The sequence below is a fragment of the Xyrauchen texanus genome, chromosome 32 (genome assembly GCF_025860055.1).
Source record: "Xyrauchen texanus isolate HMW12.3.18 chromosome 32, RBS_HiC_50CHRs, whole genome shotgun sequence".
NCBI lineage: Eukaryota > Metazoa > Chordata > Actinopteri > Cypriniformes > Catostomidae > Xyrauchen > Xyrauchen texanus.
Genome location: NC_068307.1, coordinates 22,916,710 through 22,929,785, shown reverse-complemented (window position 1 = coordinate 22,929,785; position 13,076 = coordinate 22,916,710).

Here is a 13,076-nt window from a genome sequence, read left to right as displayed (position 1 = left end):
ATTAGGTAAAAAATGGTAAAACAAAATAAAATAAAAAAAAATTAAAACAGCTTTCTCTAAAAACTCATCAGTCAATTATTGTTTTGAAGAATGAAGGCTATACAATGCTTGAACTTTCCCAAAAAACTTAATATTTCATACAAAAGTGTACACTACAGTCTTCAAAGACAAAACTGGCTATGAAAAGGACAGAAAGAGATGTGGAAGTCCCAGATGTGAGGATCAGTACATCAGAGTCTCTAGTTTGAGAAATAGATGCCTAACATGACCAGGCCTGGGGTGCAGGCCTTATGGGAAGAATTGCAAAGAAAATGCCACTTTTGAATCTGAAAAAAAGAGAAAAGGTTAGATAGGGCAAAGAAACAGACATTAGACAACAGATAATTGGAAAAGAGTGTTATGGATCTAAACCCCACTGAGGTTTTGTGGGATCAGTTAGACTTTAAGGTGCATGAGAAGTTCCCGACAAGCCATATCTATGGCAAGTGCTACAGGAAGTGTGGGGTAAAATGTCATCTGAGTATCTGGTCAAACCGACAGCTGGAATGCCAAGGATCTGCAAAGTTACTGCATGTAGAGAAGTTTCTGATGAGAACTATTTGAAGAAGTTTAAGAAGTTAAGATTTATTTTTATTTTTATTGTAATAGTAATTTTACATTATTTATGTCCTGACTATACATTGTGATCAGTTGAATGCCACTTTTGTCAATAAAAGTACCAATTTCTTTCCATAAGAACAAAATCTGTACATTATTCCAAACTTTTGGCCATCAATGTAAGTGCCATTTTAATTATGTGCAATAACTTACATGAAGACTAATACAATATTTACAGTAATCACCTCAGAGTCCCAGTATCAGAGCAGAAGCAGAAGGGGTCCTTGCAGTGCAATGTGGCATGGATGGGCCACAACCGCAGAAGACCATGTCAGTCACTTTATTAGGACCAAAGTGTTCCTAGTAATGTTCCAAGTGAGTGTATTAATTTATATTTTATATGTAAATGTATTTTTTTTTTTTTTACTCACAACAGTTGTAATAAATAAATGGGCATAAGTGTTTGTGAGAGAGTGTGTGAAGTGGTTGTGTGTATTTGAGCACATTTATGCATTCATAATAATCTAACTCATTAAAACTTGAATATGGATTCTTTCAATTTTATTTGAGCCATTTTAATGAATGGAACCATATGAGTCAGGTTATAAAGTGACCCATTTAGTTGAAACACTTGGCCAATTTTAGCTGAACAGGGTTCCTAAAAATGGGCCAGTAACATTGTTTTAATCAAATAATGAATTTGTTTTGCAAATCAATTTATATATTCGATAGTTGTTAATGGATAAACCTTATCTGTTTAAATGTGCAGTTAGCATGGAATGCTAGGCTTACCTCAACAAACTCAGAATGAAATCTTACACCAGTCAATATTTAAGTTCTTTAAAGACGAGAGAGAGAGAGAGAGAGAGAGAGAGAGAGAGAGAGAGAGAGAGAGAGAGAGAGAGAGAGAGAGCATAGCGTAGCATTTACGTGACATCAGAACGTGCAGCATCACTGAATGCAGGCCATCGTCTCCACAGAGAAAGACAGCGCGGACTCCACGCCCAGAAAATACCACCAACGCTGCTTGAAAATGAGGTAAAATTAAATTATATTAAACTATTAGCCTATATGTTTGAACATGCACGACCGATGAATCACATAACATACATATGTACTGATCTTTTTTGCGGTGAAATCTATCAGCAGCATTTACTCTGTGTGTTCGTGAGACTTGGTCCTGATGAGAATATGTATGAGGGCGCCAGAGATGGCTACTTACGCTCGCGCTTTCCCACGAATCTTATGTTAACACGCTCAAATAAGATTAACTTATCCTGACTGTGAAAAATTATGTATTGATATATGGCTGGAAAAAAGACTGATTTGCTGGTGTCATAGTAAACAAAATATTCAATATATAACGGCCAAGGTCACAAATAAAAGAGCAAAGGTAACTAACTCATCATCTACCTGAGGATTGCGAACGTCATGCGCTTTAATGTTAAGTAGTATGATAATTTGACGTTATGGTGAAAGGTTTATAAGATTTTAATGAAATAGCATTTGGACATTTAAAGCCTTTGGCGCCCAGAGAAGCAAGAGGGGAACAGCTTTTCTGCGAGTGTGTTTCAGCCTCCATCATCGCTGCAATTTTGCCTGAGCACAAAGACAATGTGACGACTCCTAGTTGCTATTTGAAACGTAATTGAGATTGGTCAGAATACACATTATTTGTATAAGGCGAAGATAGTGCCATACTAAACCAGGCTTGGAATGATTAATGTAGGTTACATATAAATACACTTCAAAAGCCTGCTCTATCATCATAGCCATTCTAGGGGCCCACAGGTCCAGGGGGGCCCCACAACAAATTCTAAACAGTAGTTTTTGAAAGGAAATGGGCCCAGAGCAACATAGTCAAGGGGCCCAGAATACCCTGCTATGGCCCTGTGTTTAATATTATATACAACACGACTTTTTATAAAATAATGCACGACTCATAACTATATGAAGTTGAACATGTTGCAAAGGATTTTACAAGGCATTCAACTTCCTGAAGAACCTGGATAAATTACCAGGAGGCAGGAGACAGGTATACGAGTATACACATCATATAACAGGTTTTTCTGCAAAGTATTGATAATGATGTAAATGCTTTAGAATATCATGTATCAAATATGATACGCTAGGCTTTATATGAATTTGAGAATTATTGTCAATTACTTTTAATGTGATCTTGGCTGTTGCTTGCCAATAAGCTATGGCTGTTTGGAAGCCCAAAGCATAGTTCAAATGACACCTTATACCTGTAGTTAATAAACACAAAGGCCCCTTTTGGGTGAGATATGAGACATTTAAGTGTTACAATGTTACAAAAATAGGTCTATATAATGAATTAATAGTTGGTTTGTTTGTTGATTGATTGATTGATTGATTGATTGATTGATTGATTGATTGATTGATTGATTGATTGATTGATTGATTGATTGATTGAAGATAAAACTCTACAACTGGAGGTTTGTGGACTACTGAATTTAAGCAAAGTTGTAGTCATGTTGTAGTTAACATAGATTGATATGTTTTATAGCTGATATACTTCTGTTATAAAACTTTTGAGAACTCACCTTTGAGGCTAAAACTTGTCAGCATTATATTTTTAGTTTCACTCAAGCCTGATGATCATAATGCAAGACTGATCTGTACTTGCACATTCTCTGCAGGTCTTTCCAGATAATGTAAATAGTCTTATTTTCCAATCTTCAGGGATTGTTGGAATTGTAAAGGTGATTTGAGCTATCAAACAAGGGTTACTGGCAAGCATATGTTGAAAGTTACTGCAGTAGTGTTTCTTTAAAATTTGGCGATGTAATGTATGGTTGCATAATTCTTGTTGCACCCCTCCTGTGCTGGAGAATAATACAGACCACTAGATGAAATTTTGTTATTAATATTACATTACATATTACATATTATTACATATTATAACATTATTATGAGGCCTTTGCTCATCTGAACAAGTCAGTGACCTTACTTTGTAATCACATGCTGCTATAGTTTCTTGATTTGTGGGTCTCTGGCATGGAGATTGCAGTGTTAGAGGGCACTAACACAGGGTTACCTGAAATGCCTAATGCTGCCTTCACAGAATTATCATAAATTCGAGTTTGCACATGAACAAACCCTCAAGTCGTAATAACCACTGGGGAAACTATTAGATAATTTGGATACCTGAGTTTCAGAGATGGGAAGAGTCGTAAATGTTCAATGTGGTGGAGGAGAGTACAGTTTCTATAGTGAATGACAGGATTTATTCATTTTTCTAATTACAGCTAATTATTAGCAGTGCTTGCCGTTTCGGTCATATTCATTTATGTATATCAGCAACCATTTGATGCATGTTGTACATTTTTACACAATGAAAATAGCTTGTATTTGACCATAATTCAATTATTGTCAGCAAGCTAATATGTAATATGATGTCACTGGTGTCACAAGTTCCTCAAGAAATATTTATAAAGGAATCTAGCATCGTCCATGTTTCCTGTTCATTTCGACAAAAAGCATTTGAATGCAACGTATTCAAAATTACCACTTCAGATGTGGGAAGTAGGATAGTTCCCATAACACATAAAGGCAGCATTAATACTGCACATTTTTAAAAGAAGGTTTCCTTTAGGTCATTTGTTTTTATCTCCCTATGGCCAGCACTGCATTAGGTTTATCAGTTGATCTACAGTTGAAGTCAGAAATTTACATACACTTAGGTTGAAGTCATTAAAAAAAACGTTTTAAACTCCACAGATTTCATATTACTACTATTGTTTTGGCAAGTCGTTTAGGAAATCTACTTAAGTAATTTTTCAAACAATTGTTTACAGACAGATTGTTATACTTTTAATTGACTATATCACAATTCCAGTGGGTCAGAAGTTTACATACACTAAATCTAAATAAATCAGCCAAGACCTCAGAAAAAAAATTGTGGACTTCCAAAAGTCTGGTTCATCCTTGGGAGAAATTTCCAAATGCCTGAAGGTACAACATTCATCTGTACAAACAATAGTACGCAAGTATAAACATCATGGGACCACGCAGCCATCATACCACTCAGGAAGGAGACGGATTCTCCTAGAGATGAACATAGTTTGGGGCAAAAAGTGTAAATCAATCCCAGAACAACAGCAAAGTTGACCTCAGTCCTAAAGAAAATTTGTTGGCAGAACTGAAAAAGTGTATGCGAGCATTAAATATCAGGAATTGTGAAAAACTGAGTTTAAATGTATTTGACTAAGATGTATGTAAACTTCTGACTTTGTTGATGCACTGCCTTTTATTTATGTTGAATAAAATATATATAAATTGTAGTTATTACCATTGTGTATTTAGTAATTACAACAACTCAACAGAAGTATGCCCATTCGCATTAAGGTAATGAGAATTTTTGGGGGGAAATTTGCTTAATTGTCATGAAAATAATGTCACAATGGCCCCTAAAATATGCTCTTTTTTTGTCAAATATAACAGTGGGGTGAAATGTGACCTGGACATGTTTCCATGAAATTCTTGACTATCCCCTGCTTGGCTGATGGGTGAATTGCCTGAATTTCTGGCCACCATTTTATACAAACCTTCCACAGTTTAATGCAATCTCTTAACAAAAACATGACCTGCTGGCTCAGATTCTGAATTCTTAGGCATGATGCCTTCCATTGCAGGTGCTGTTTCCTTGGTAACCAGATGGTCTAGAAGTGAATGGTTGTTGGGAGAAACTGTAGATGTGGTCAGGGAGGGGGGAGGAGGCTAAGCAATCTTCCAACTTCTTTGTTCTCATTCCCGCTGCTTGTGGCCTACTTTACTGCACTGTACCAAAACTCCTTTTCTCAATGCATGTATGATTGAAATATTTATTGATTTCTAAAATTAAATAAATCAAACAGACCTACATCCTGAAGGGTTTCAGTGAAATATTTGTTAAATTACTGTTGTCTTATTTATTTTACTCTGGTCTATCTTAATGTCAAAATGGAGTCTCTTGCATCTTTCCATTTCCTTGTTAATTGTACATGTGTACATGAATCACAATGTGATTGCTGACCTTCCCAACACTCGTTTTGTACTGTTACTGTGTGGCGATGGGTGTTTTATCTGCTGTTGTGTGTACATGACTAAGGAGCCTCAGGCTATTGTTATATCACAATTAGGGAGGACATTAGGACATTGTAGAGTCACGGGCATCTCACACAGCACCACTGATGCACTGTTTAATGCCCTAAAAAGGGCATCCAGTGAAACTTATATTTGTGCAGAAATGTTCTGTACAGAATTGTTATTGAAAATATTATTTATCAGAAACATTGCTGTGTCAAAAAAAATGGATGCAGCATAATTAAAAATCAATAGTTTTCAGTTTTAGATGCCATTGTAGAAATTAAGTATTCACAGTCAGCCATGATTACTTTAATACTTTAATGAGTGAAATTGTCATATAACAGGATGGTTACTGAGATTAATCGAGTAGTATTCGGCTGGCCATGTGATTCTAAAATGGCAACCCCCATGTGCGGACCCTCTCCATGGAGAATAAAACAGATTTTATAAGGTTACTGATATGACTGGAGTTTTCATTTTAATGTGAGCGCTCATGATTTCCTACATATATTGCAAAATTACAATTCATGTCTTTAAGAGTTTTTTTTTTTAATGAGGAAACAATTACTGAGTTCACCATTAAGTATACACTGCAAAATGACTGCAAAAGCTCCCTTCTTAAAAAAATTAATAAATAAAGTTCCCCTCTTCTTGACTGATGTCCACCAGTTTGTTACAGTGTTTCTCAGAAGTGACATCTCATGTTGAGATTGTGTAACTTTGAGTCATCTACTCTCAATATATACTCAGGGGTCAAAGGCTGTATAAACTAGTTGCATGTTATGTGGTGATGTTAGCTAAACCTAGTGAGCTGCAATGCTTTCTACTGCCTACACAGCATCCTTCCTTGAATGGAACCTCATAAGTGATTAATTTGGCATCTCTGCATACAGTAAGAAGCAACTATTTAAGTCATAAAAATAGTGCTTCTCATTTTAAGCACTGGAGGAAATGACTAACAATTAATTTCAATAGAGTGTGGCATTAGCATGTTGCTAAGCTAATGACGTGAGACTCTAATTAGCATAATACACATAGCACATACAAATATTGTTTATTAATACATTTTTAATTAGAATGAGCTATTTCATTCTGTATTTTTGGTATTGCTGTTTCATGGAAATGATCAGTAGATTTTACTGGAGTCATTTAATTTTTCATTTACTGGAGACACACGACTGTCTTTCTGTCATTAAATTACATCTGTTTTCAATCTAGCCCAGGGGAGGCGTGCTGTACAGCTGCAGACCCGAGCATTAGATCATAAAGCGAGACATACTGTTTATTTGGGTAGCACTTTCCCCCTCACAATGCAAATTCAGATGCTGCGTTTTTAGCACTTTCCCTCCTGAAGCAGAGCAGAGATGGGGTGTTACCATGGCAACCATCTAGAACTGCTTCACTGCATTGGCAGCTCACTAACACTCTTTCAAATATTTTCCTCCAGGGAGAATTCTCTGAACAGATTATCCAGCATCCACTGCACCACATAATATGCAGGAAAAAGTACAAATGACAAAAAAAGGATCACCATTTCCTCTCCTGGCATCAGTAATATAATGGTTATTGAAGCACCCCAGGAGCCCATTAAAATGCAGAAACATTTAATGTCTGTGCATGGTGCCCAACTGGTCATGCATTCAGCCAATTCGATCTGCAACAAGACTAGTGAGTTGAAAAAAAAAAGGATCAGCTGTGTTTAAATCCCTTTGGACACATTCTTTATCATCAAACGTCTTTCTATCCCTTAGCTCCTTTTACTGTATATCTTACTTTTGCTCACAATTTATAATTTTAGTATCTCCTGTGCTTTCTAGAATAAGTAATGTTCTCCAAATCCTGCTATGAAATTACAGACAGATATCCTACTGTGTGCAATGATGTAAAGTGCAAAAACAACAACAGAATAATTCAATGTGACTCCATCGGCCACTGCTCTGGCCATCGTTCATGGCAAAATGTCTTGGGTTATGTTAGCGATGTTAGGATGTGTTAAGATATGTTGGGCTGTGTTACATTTTGCTTAGCTCTGTAAGGGTGTGTTAAGATATGTTGTGAAAAAATCATTTGGGATTCCATCGATCACTGCCCTTGTCTTGTGTTCCTGCAAATTGGTTTTCTGCATTGATCTGTGAGTGTGAATTTTAATGTATTGATTTTGGGTTCGTGCACAATCTTTACATAATCCAGCCTGTCCTCAGATGGACCTCAGCTGAGCATATAAAGGCGTGTGGTCCTCCAGAGAGGTCTGCTTGAGTGTGGCGGGGTCTGGCTGGATGTGCTAATTTAGTTTAACTCTACACCTGCTGATACTGGGATCTGTGCAGTCTGGAGAACAAAGCAGCCTATTTGTGAGTAAATCTTTGTTTGACTAATGGGTAGCTACTTGAGCAGAATTACAGAGACTTAATTTAGAAAATTAAAGCATTGTCTAAGTGATTGTAGTGAATGCCTCGGTACTTTGTGTCTGTGCTGGCATGTCCATTGAGATAATTGCAACAAAAAACCTCCAGATTTTCTTTATATAGATTATATGTATTAGAAATGTTTATTTAGAGAGGTTTTGTCTAGCCCCATTTACAACATGCATTGACATGTGTTTTCAATGATTGGATCACTATCGGATAGCACTTGACTGCAGTCATTCATTGTTAAAGCGCTGTGTTGTGCGTTATTGGCTTTTGCTGTTAATTCTGCCTTTGCAATGTGACAACAGACACTGCTGTCTTGCAATCTTGTTACAAAAACAATATCCTATGTATTATGCCATTGGAATACACCTGGAATATCGCGTCTCTGTCCTCAAAGCCCCACTCGCTTACATCTCTCTCATGTTTTCTAATCTTGCTCATCACATGTGAAATCAGGTTACACTCACACGTTTCAGATGAAGCATATTTAGCCAAGCGCCGAACAAGAGACAAATATCATGAATGTCCCCATGAAGTTCTTTGAGTAGTGTGATTACATTTTATGTTTTTATGTATTTCCTACTGAAACTGGAAGTGGGGGCAGGACATGTCTAAGGACTCGTCCCATGTTTTTAAATAGCCAATAGGCTTTTGTTTACAAACACACACACATACCCCTTTCCACCGTGGGAAACTTGACAATCGATCTATATACAGGGATGTACAGGGAAACTTGACAATCGATCTATATACAGGTCATCTTTTCTAAACACTTGAGAACATTAGGTGGTTCTAACAAAACCCGTTACTGCATTACAAGCCCACAAACAAACACAGCGCCTCGCAGTCTATGCTTACAACAAGGCTTGAGCCAGTGCCAATACAGACGAATAAGAAACAAGAGAGTAAAAGATAATATTTCCATGTTTTCAATCACAATACATTAACATTAACAATTAAGAACACTAACTTGATCTGTACATCCCAAGAAAACTTCAATTTATGTAAACAAACTCCCATGTAGCTGCGTCCCATTCAGAAGTGATTTCTGAATGGACAAGGTTTCTGAACCTTGGTTTCTTAACCTCTATTATATCATAGATTTTTCTGAGTCTTTTTAGCCGGAAGAGATTTTAAATGCTTGTATCTTCTGAAAACAAATTGTGTCAATGTTTAGAATTACACTAGTATATACTGTCACTGAGCACTTTATTAGGAACAGCTGTACACCTACTTATTCTTGTGATTATCTAATCAGCCAATTGTGGGGCAGCAGTGCTATGCATAAAATCATTCCGATTCGGGTCAGGAGCCTCAGGCAATGTGATCTCAGTGATTTCGACCATGGCATGATTGTTGGTAGCAGACAGGTTGGTTTGAGTATTTCTATAACTGCTGATATCCCGGGATTTTCAAGGAATTTATTCAGAATGGTGCCAAAAACAAAAAAACATCCAGTGAGCGGCAGTTCTGTGGACAGAAACGCTTTGTTGATGAGAGAGGTCAATGGAGAATGGCCAGACTGGTTCGAGCTGACAGAAAGGCTACGGCAACGGCAACTCTGATAACCACTCTGTATAATTGTAGTGAGCAGAATAGCATCTCAGAATACACAACACGTTGAACCTTGTGGCAGATGGGCTACAACTACAGAAAACCACATCTAACACTTTATTGGGACCATAGTGTTCCTAATAAAATGATCAGTGAGTGTAGATGACCTTAAAGCTAATAGATATGGACTAAAAGCAGCAAAACTTTAATTCTGATTGCACGAGATCTTTACATTTGTGTCAGCGACCCGAAATTTGGCTTTGATGGCTGCCAAAAAATGTTCAATGAAAGAAAAACCATGAATGCTAATGTGATAGCAAGTATTTGAAAATTTGCTAAAAGAAAAAGAATTTTCAGTTACCACAGCCTCTAATGTAATACATAAGTAGTGTTTTACATATTGCAAGGGTCATTTTGATCAAATCTCTGTCAGATTACAGTGGAGACACATTTGACTGCAAGGTGTAAATGCAGTCCATTTAAATAATATCCAGATACAATCCAGATATGAAATCCATGTTAAAGCAAGGTGTAAATGGGGCCTCTGTGTTGTGTTCTAGACTAGTAAGTTGTTGGACAGCACTAAGATGTGTTAGGCTGTTTGTTACACTGGCCTTTGTTAGGGTGTGCTAAAATGTGTTAAACTGTTTTAGTATGTGTTAAGATGTGACAGTACGGTGGCAGAGAAGTGCAAAACAAAACAAAAAATCTGAAAACACAATAGCAAATCAGAAAACACAACAACAATTCAGTTTAAATGGAAAGGGTAGGTACCAATAGCTTGGATGTGAATGAGACCTAGTCCTTTCCTCCGGATTGATTAAATGATTATATACAAAATCCATGACAAAAGGTCACTGACTGAAAAACTAAATAATATGTAGTGTTGTCTCTCTCTGGAAAATCTTGATGACACATAGAGTAAAAACAGCGAATTAGAAAAGTTAGTTCCCTTTACAAAAAGCTTCACTATGATGTTGCGCTGCTAAGCGCTACGGGGAACAGCTTTAACTGTGAGCCGAGCTGAATAATGTGTGGAACACGTCAATGAACATTGACCGGAATTTATAGCCTCGGCTGATGTAATCATTAGATGCACCTGAGGCCAGGCTATAAATGGATACGTCACCAGGTGTCGTCAGAAACTCTTTTTTCAGAGCGATTCTGTTTCTGTGTGAATCAGTTAGGCAGTGTGCAGTGAACGTTGTTCTATTTTTCTCTTCTGTTTAGAAAATATTATATATATATTTCTAAAAAAAAAAAAAAAGAGAGAGAGAACGACTGAAAGCCGCAAACGGGGCGTGTTCCCCTCTTCTCGCTCTATAGCTGAAGATGGCACACATCAGATTTTGCTGTTTGTTTGGGGGTAAGAGCACGCTGCTCTCGCGTTGCAGCAGGGCGGGTGCGAGCACTGCGATTTGCTTTAACAGGCAGAGTGCGTCGCGCCCGCCTCGCTTGCTTCCGGGAGTCAGCACTCATGAAAAGATCGTTCGTGGGGCTCGTGCATGGATTTGGCTGAGGAGCAAGAGACGGGTTGACCCCTTTCTCTCACTCTCTCCCCAAACCCAGCTGGTCCTTCACATGATCTCGAAGCGCGTTCTGACGCTTCTTCGGATCATGAGGTGGATCGCGACTCTCTTCCCGCCTCTGAGCTTTCCGTCCGCGATAAAAAATCTACGGAGGAATTGCTCGATGTTGTTACTCATGCGGTTGCCAGATTGGACTGGCCACGCGAAAAAGAGACCCCCAAACGCTCCAAATTAGGGGATAGATTTTATCTTCCAGTCTAAGAAAGGGAACGCCTCATGGGTCCCTTCCCTTTCTTTGATAACCTCCATGAAGAGCTTTTTCGCTCATGGAGAACCCCTAAAAAAAAATATATATATATATATATAAAAAATATATATATATTTTCTTCCCGTGTTCACATACCCTCGACGTCATTATATTCGACTATCGTGGGTGCTGAGGCACGGGGTATTCAGTGATGCCGCCGGTCGAAGAGACGCTTGCGGGCTATCTCTCGCCGGGCTCGGCATCGTCACTTAGAAGCCCTCTCTCCCCTCAAAGCCTTGTAGGACAACCTCCATTTTAGTGGGAAGGGCTTATCAAGCAGCAGGTCAGGCTGGTGCTGCTCTGCACACTATGCTGTTTTTCAGGCGTACCAGGCTGACCTCCTGGACGACCTGAGTGTGGGTTCTGCGCTTGACGAGCAAGCCTCAGACCCACCTCGGTCCTGACTGAAGGGAGGCTCAAAAGCAAAGCGTGGCGAGTCGTGCTCCTCCTCCCAGGGATTGGGGACAGTCTCGCCGCCCTCGCCAGCCCCTGAAGCAAGACCTCAGGACTATAAATTCTAGTAAGAGAAAACCCTGACGGTCTTGCACCTAGATTAGGGGGTAGCTCCCTCGGGACGGGCGCGTGCTTCACTTCACCCCTCCCGGTACCCCCTCGAAGCCCCTCCATTCCCGCCACCTCTTGGTGTTTCGGGTTGCAGAGGCTTCCGTCAAAATTGGGTGTTTTCTCTGTTCCTGCATTTTATTCAGGACGCGAAACACCCGACAACCCCTCAACAGGAAGTGTTAAAATATAATACCCATCTCAGAGATCCTGGCAGCGTGGAAACTTCTGCCGGATATATTCTTTTCTGTGGGTCTTATAAGGGTGTCAGGATTTAATTCTCTCACCGCTTTTCCGTGTTTCAATGGCGTGTTCTCACTACCGTGAACCGGATTTCTTTTTTTTGTAAAAAAAAAACAAAAACTCATGTATGTGTTCCCCTTCCAGAGAGAGAGTTAGGTTATTACACTAAATACCTCCCATGGAGGGTGAGGGGTGGCGTCTGGCTTAGATCTTAAAGCTTGAACTACCCGTGGGTGTTCAAGTCCAAGATGATGCCTGTCAAGACGGTCGTGTCTCAAGCCCTACAACTCGTTTGGCTGGTCACCATCGATCTTATGACGCACTTCTATACTTCATTTAGAAGTTCTGCCACAACATGGAAAGTTCCTGAGGTTCACTTCCAGGGGCGAAGTCTTCCAGGGTCAGGTTCTTTCACTCAGCCTAGCCCTTTTTACCCACACATTCACAATGCATGATGTAGCTCTGGCTCCTTGCGACTCCGGGGCATCTGCATTCTGAATTACGTAGACGACTGGCTGATCCTAGCGCAGTTCCAGGAACTGGCAGTTCAGCACAGGGACATCGTCTTAGCTCATCTGTTTTTCTGGGGTTGAGGCTCAACGCCAAGAAAAGCGTCCTCTCTCCCACTCAGAACACTGTCTATCGGGGCATCGTATGGAGTTCAATCACAATGCGGGCACAACTGTCTTTGAGTCCATTCAGATCACCCTGAGCAAAGTCAGGCTAGGTCAAGGTTGCACTGTTATCAGTATCAACGATTTCCAGGTCTCAGGGCGAACGCGT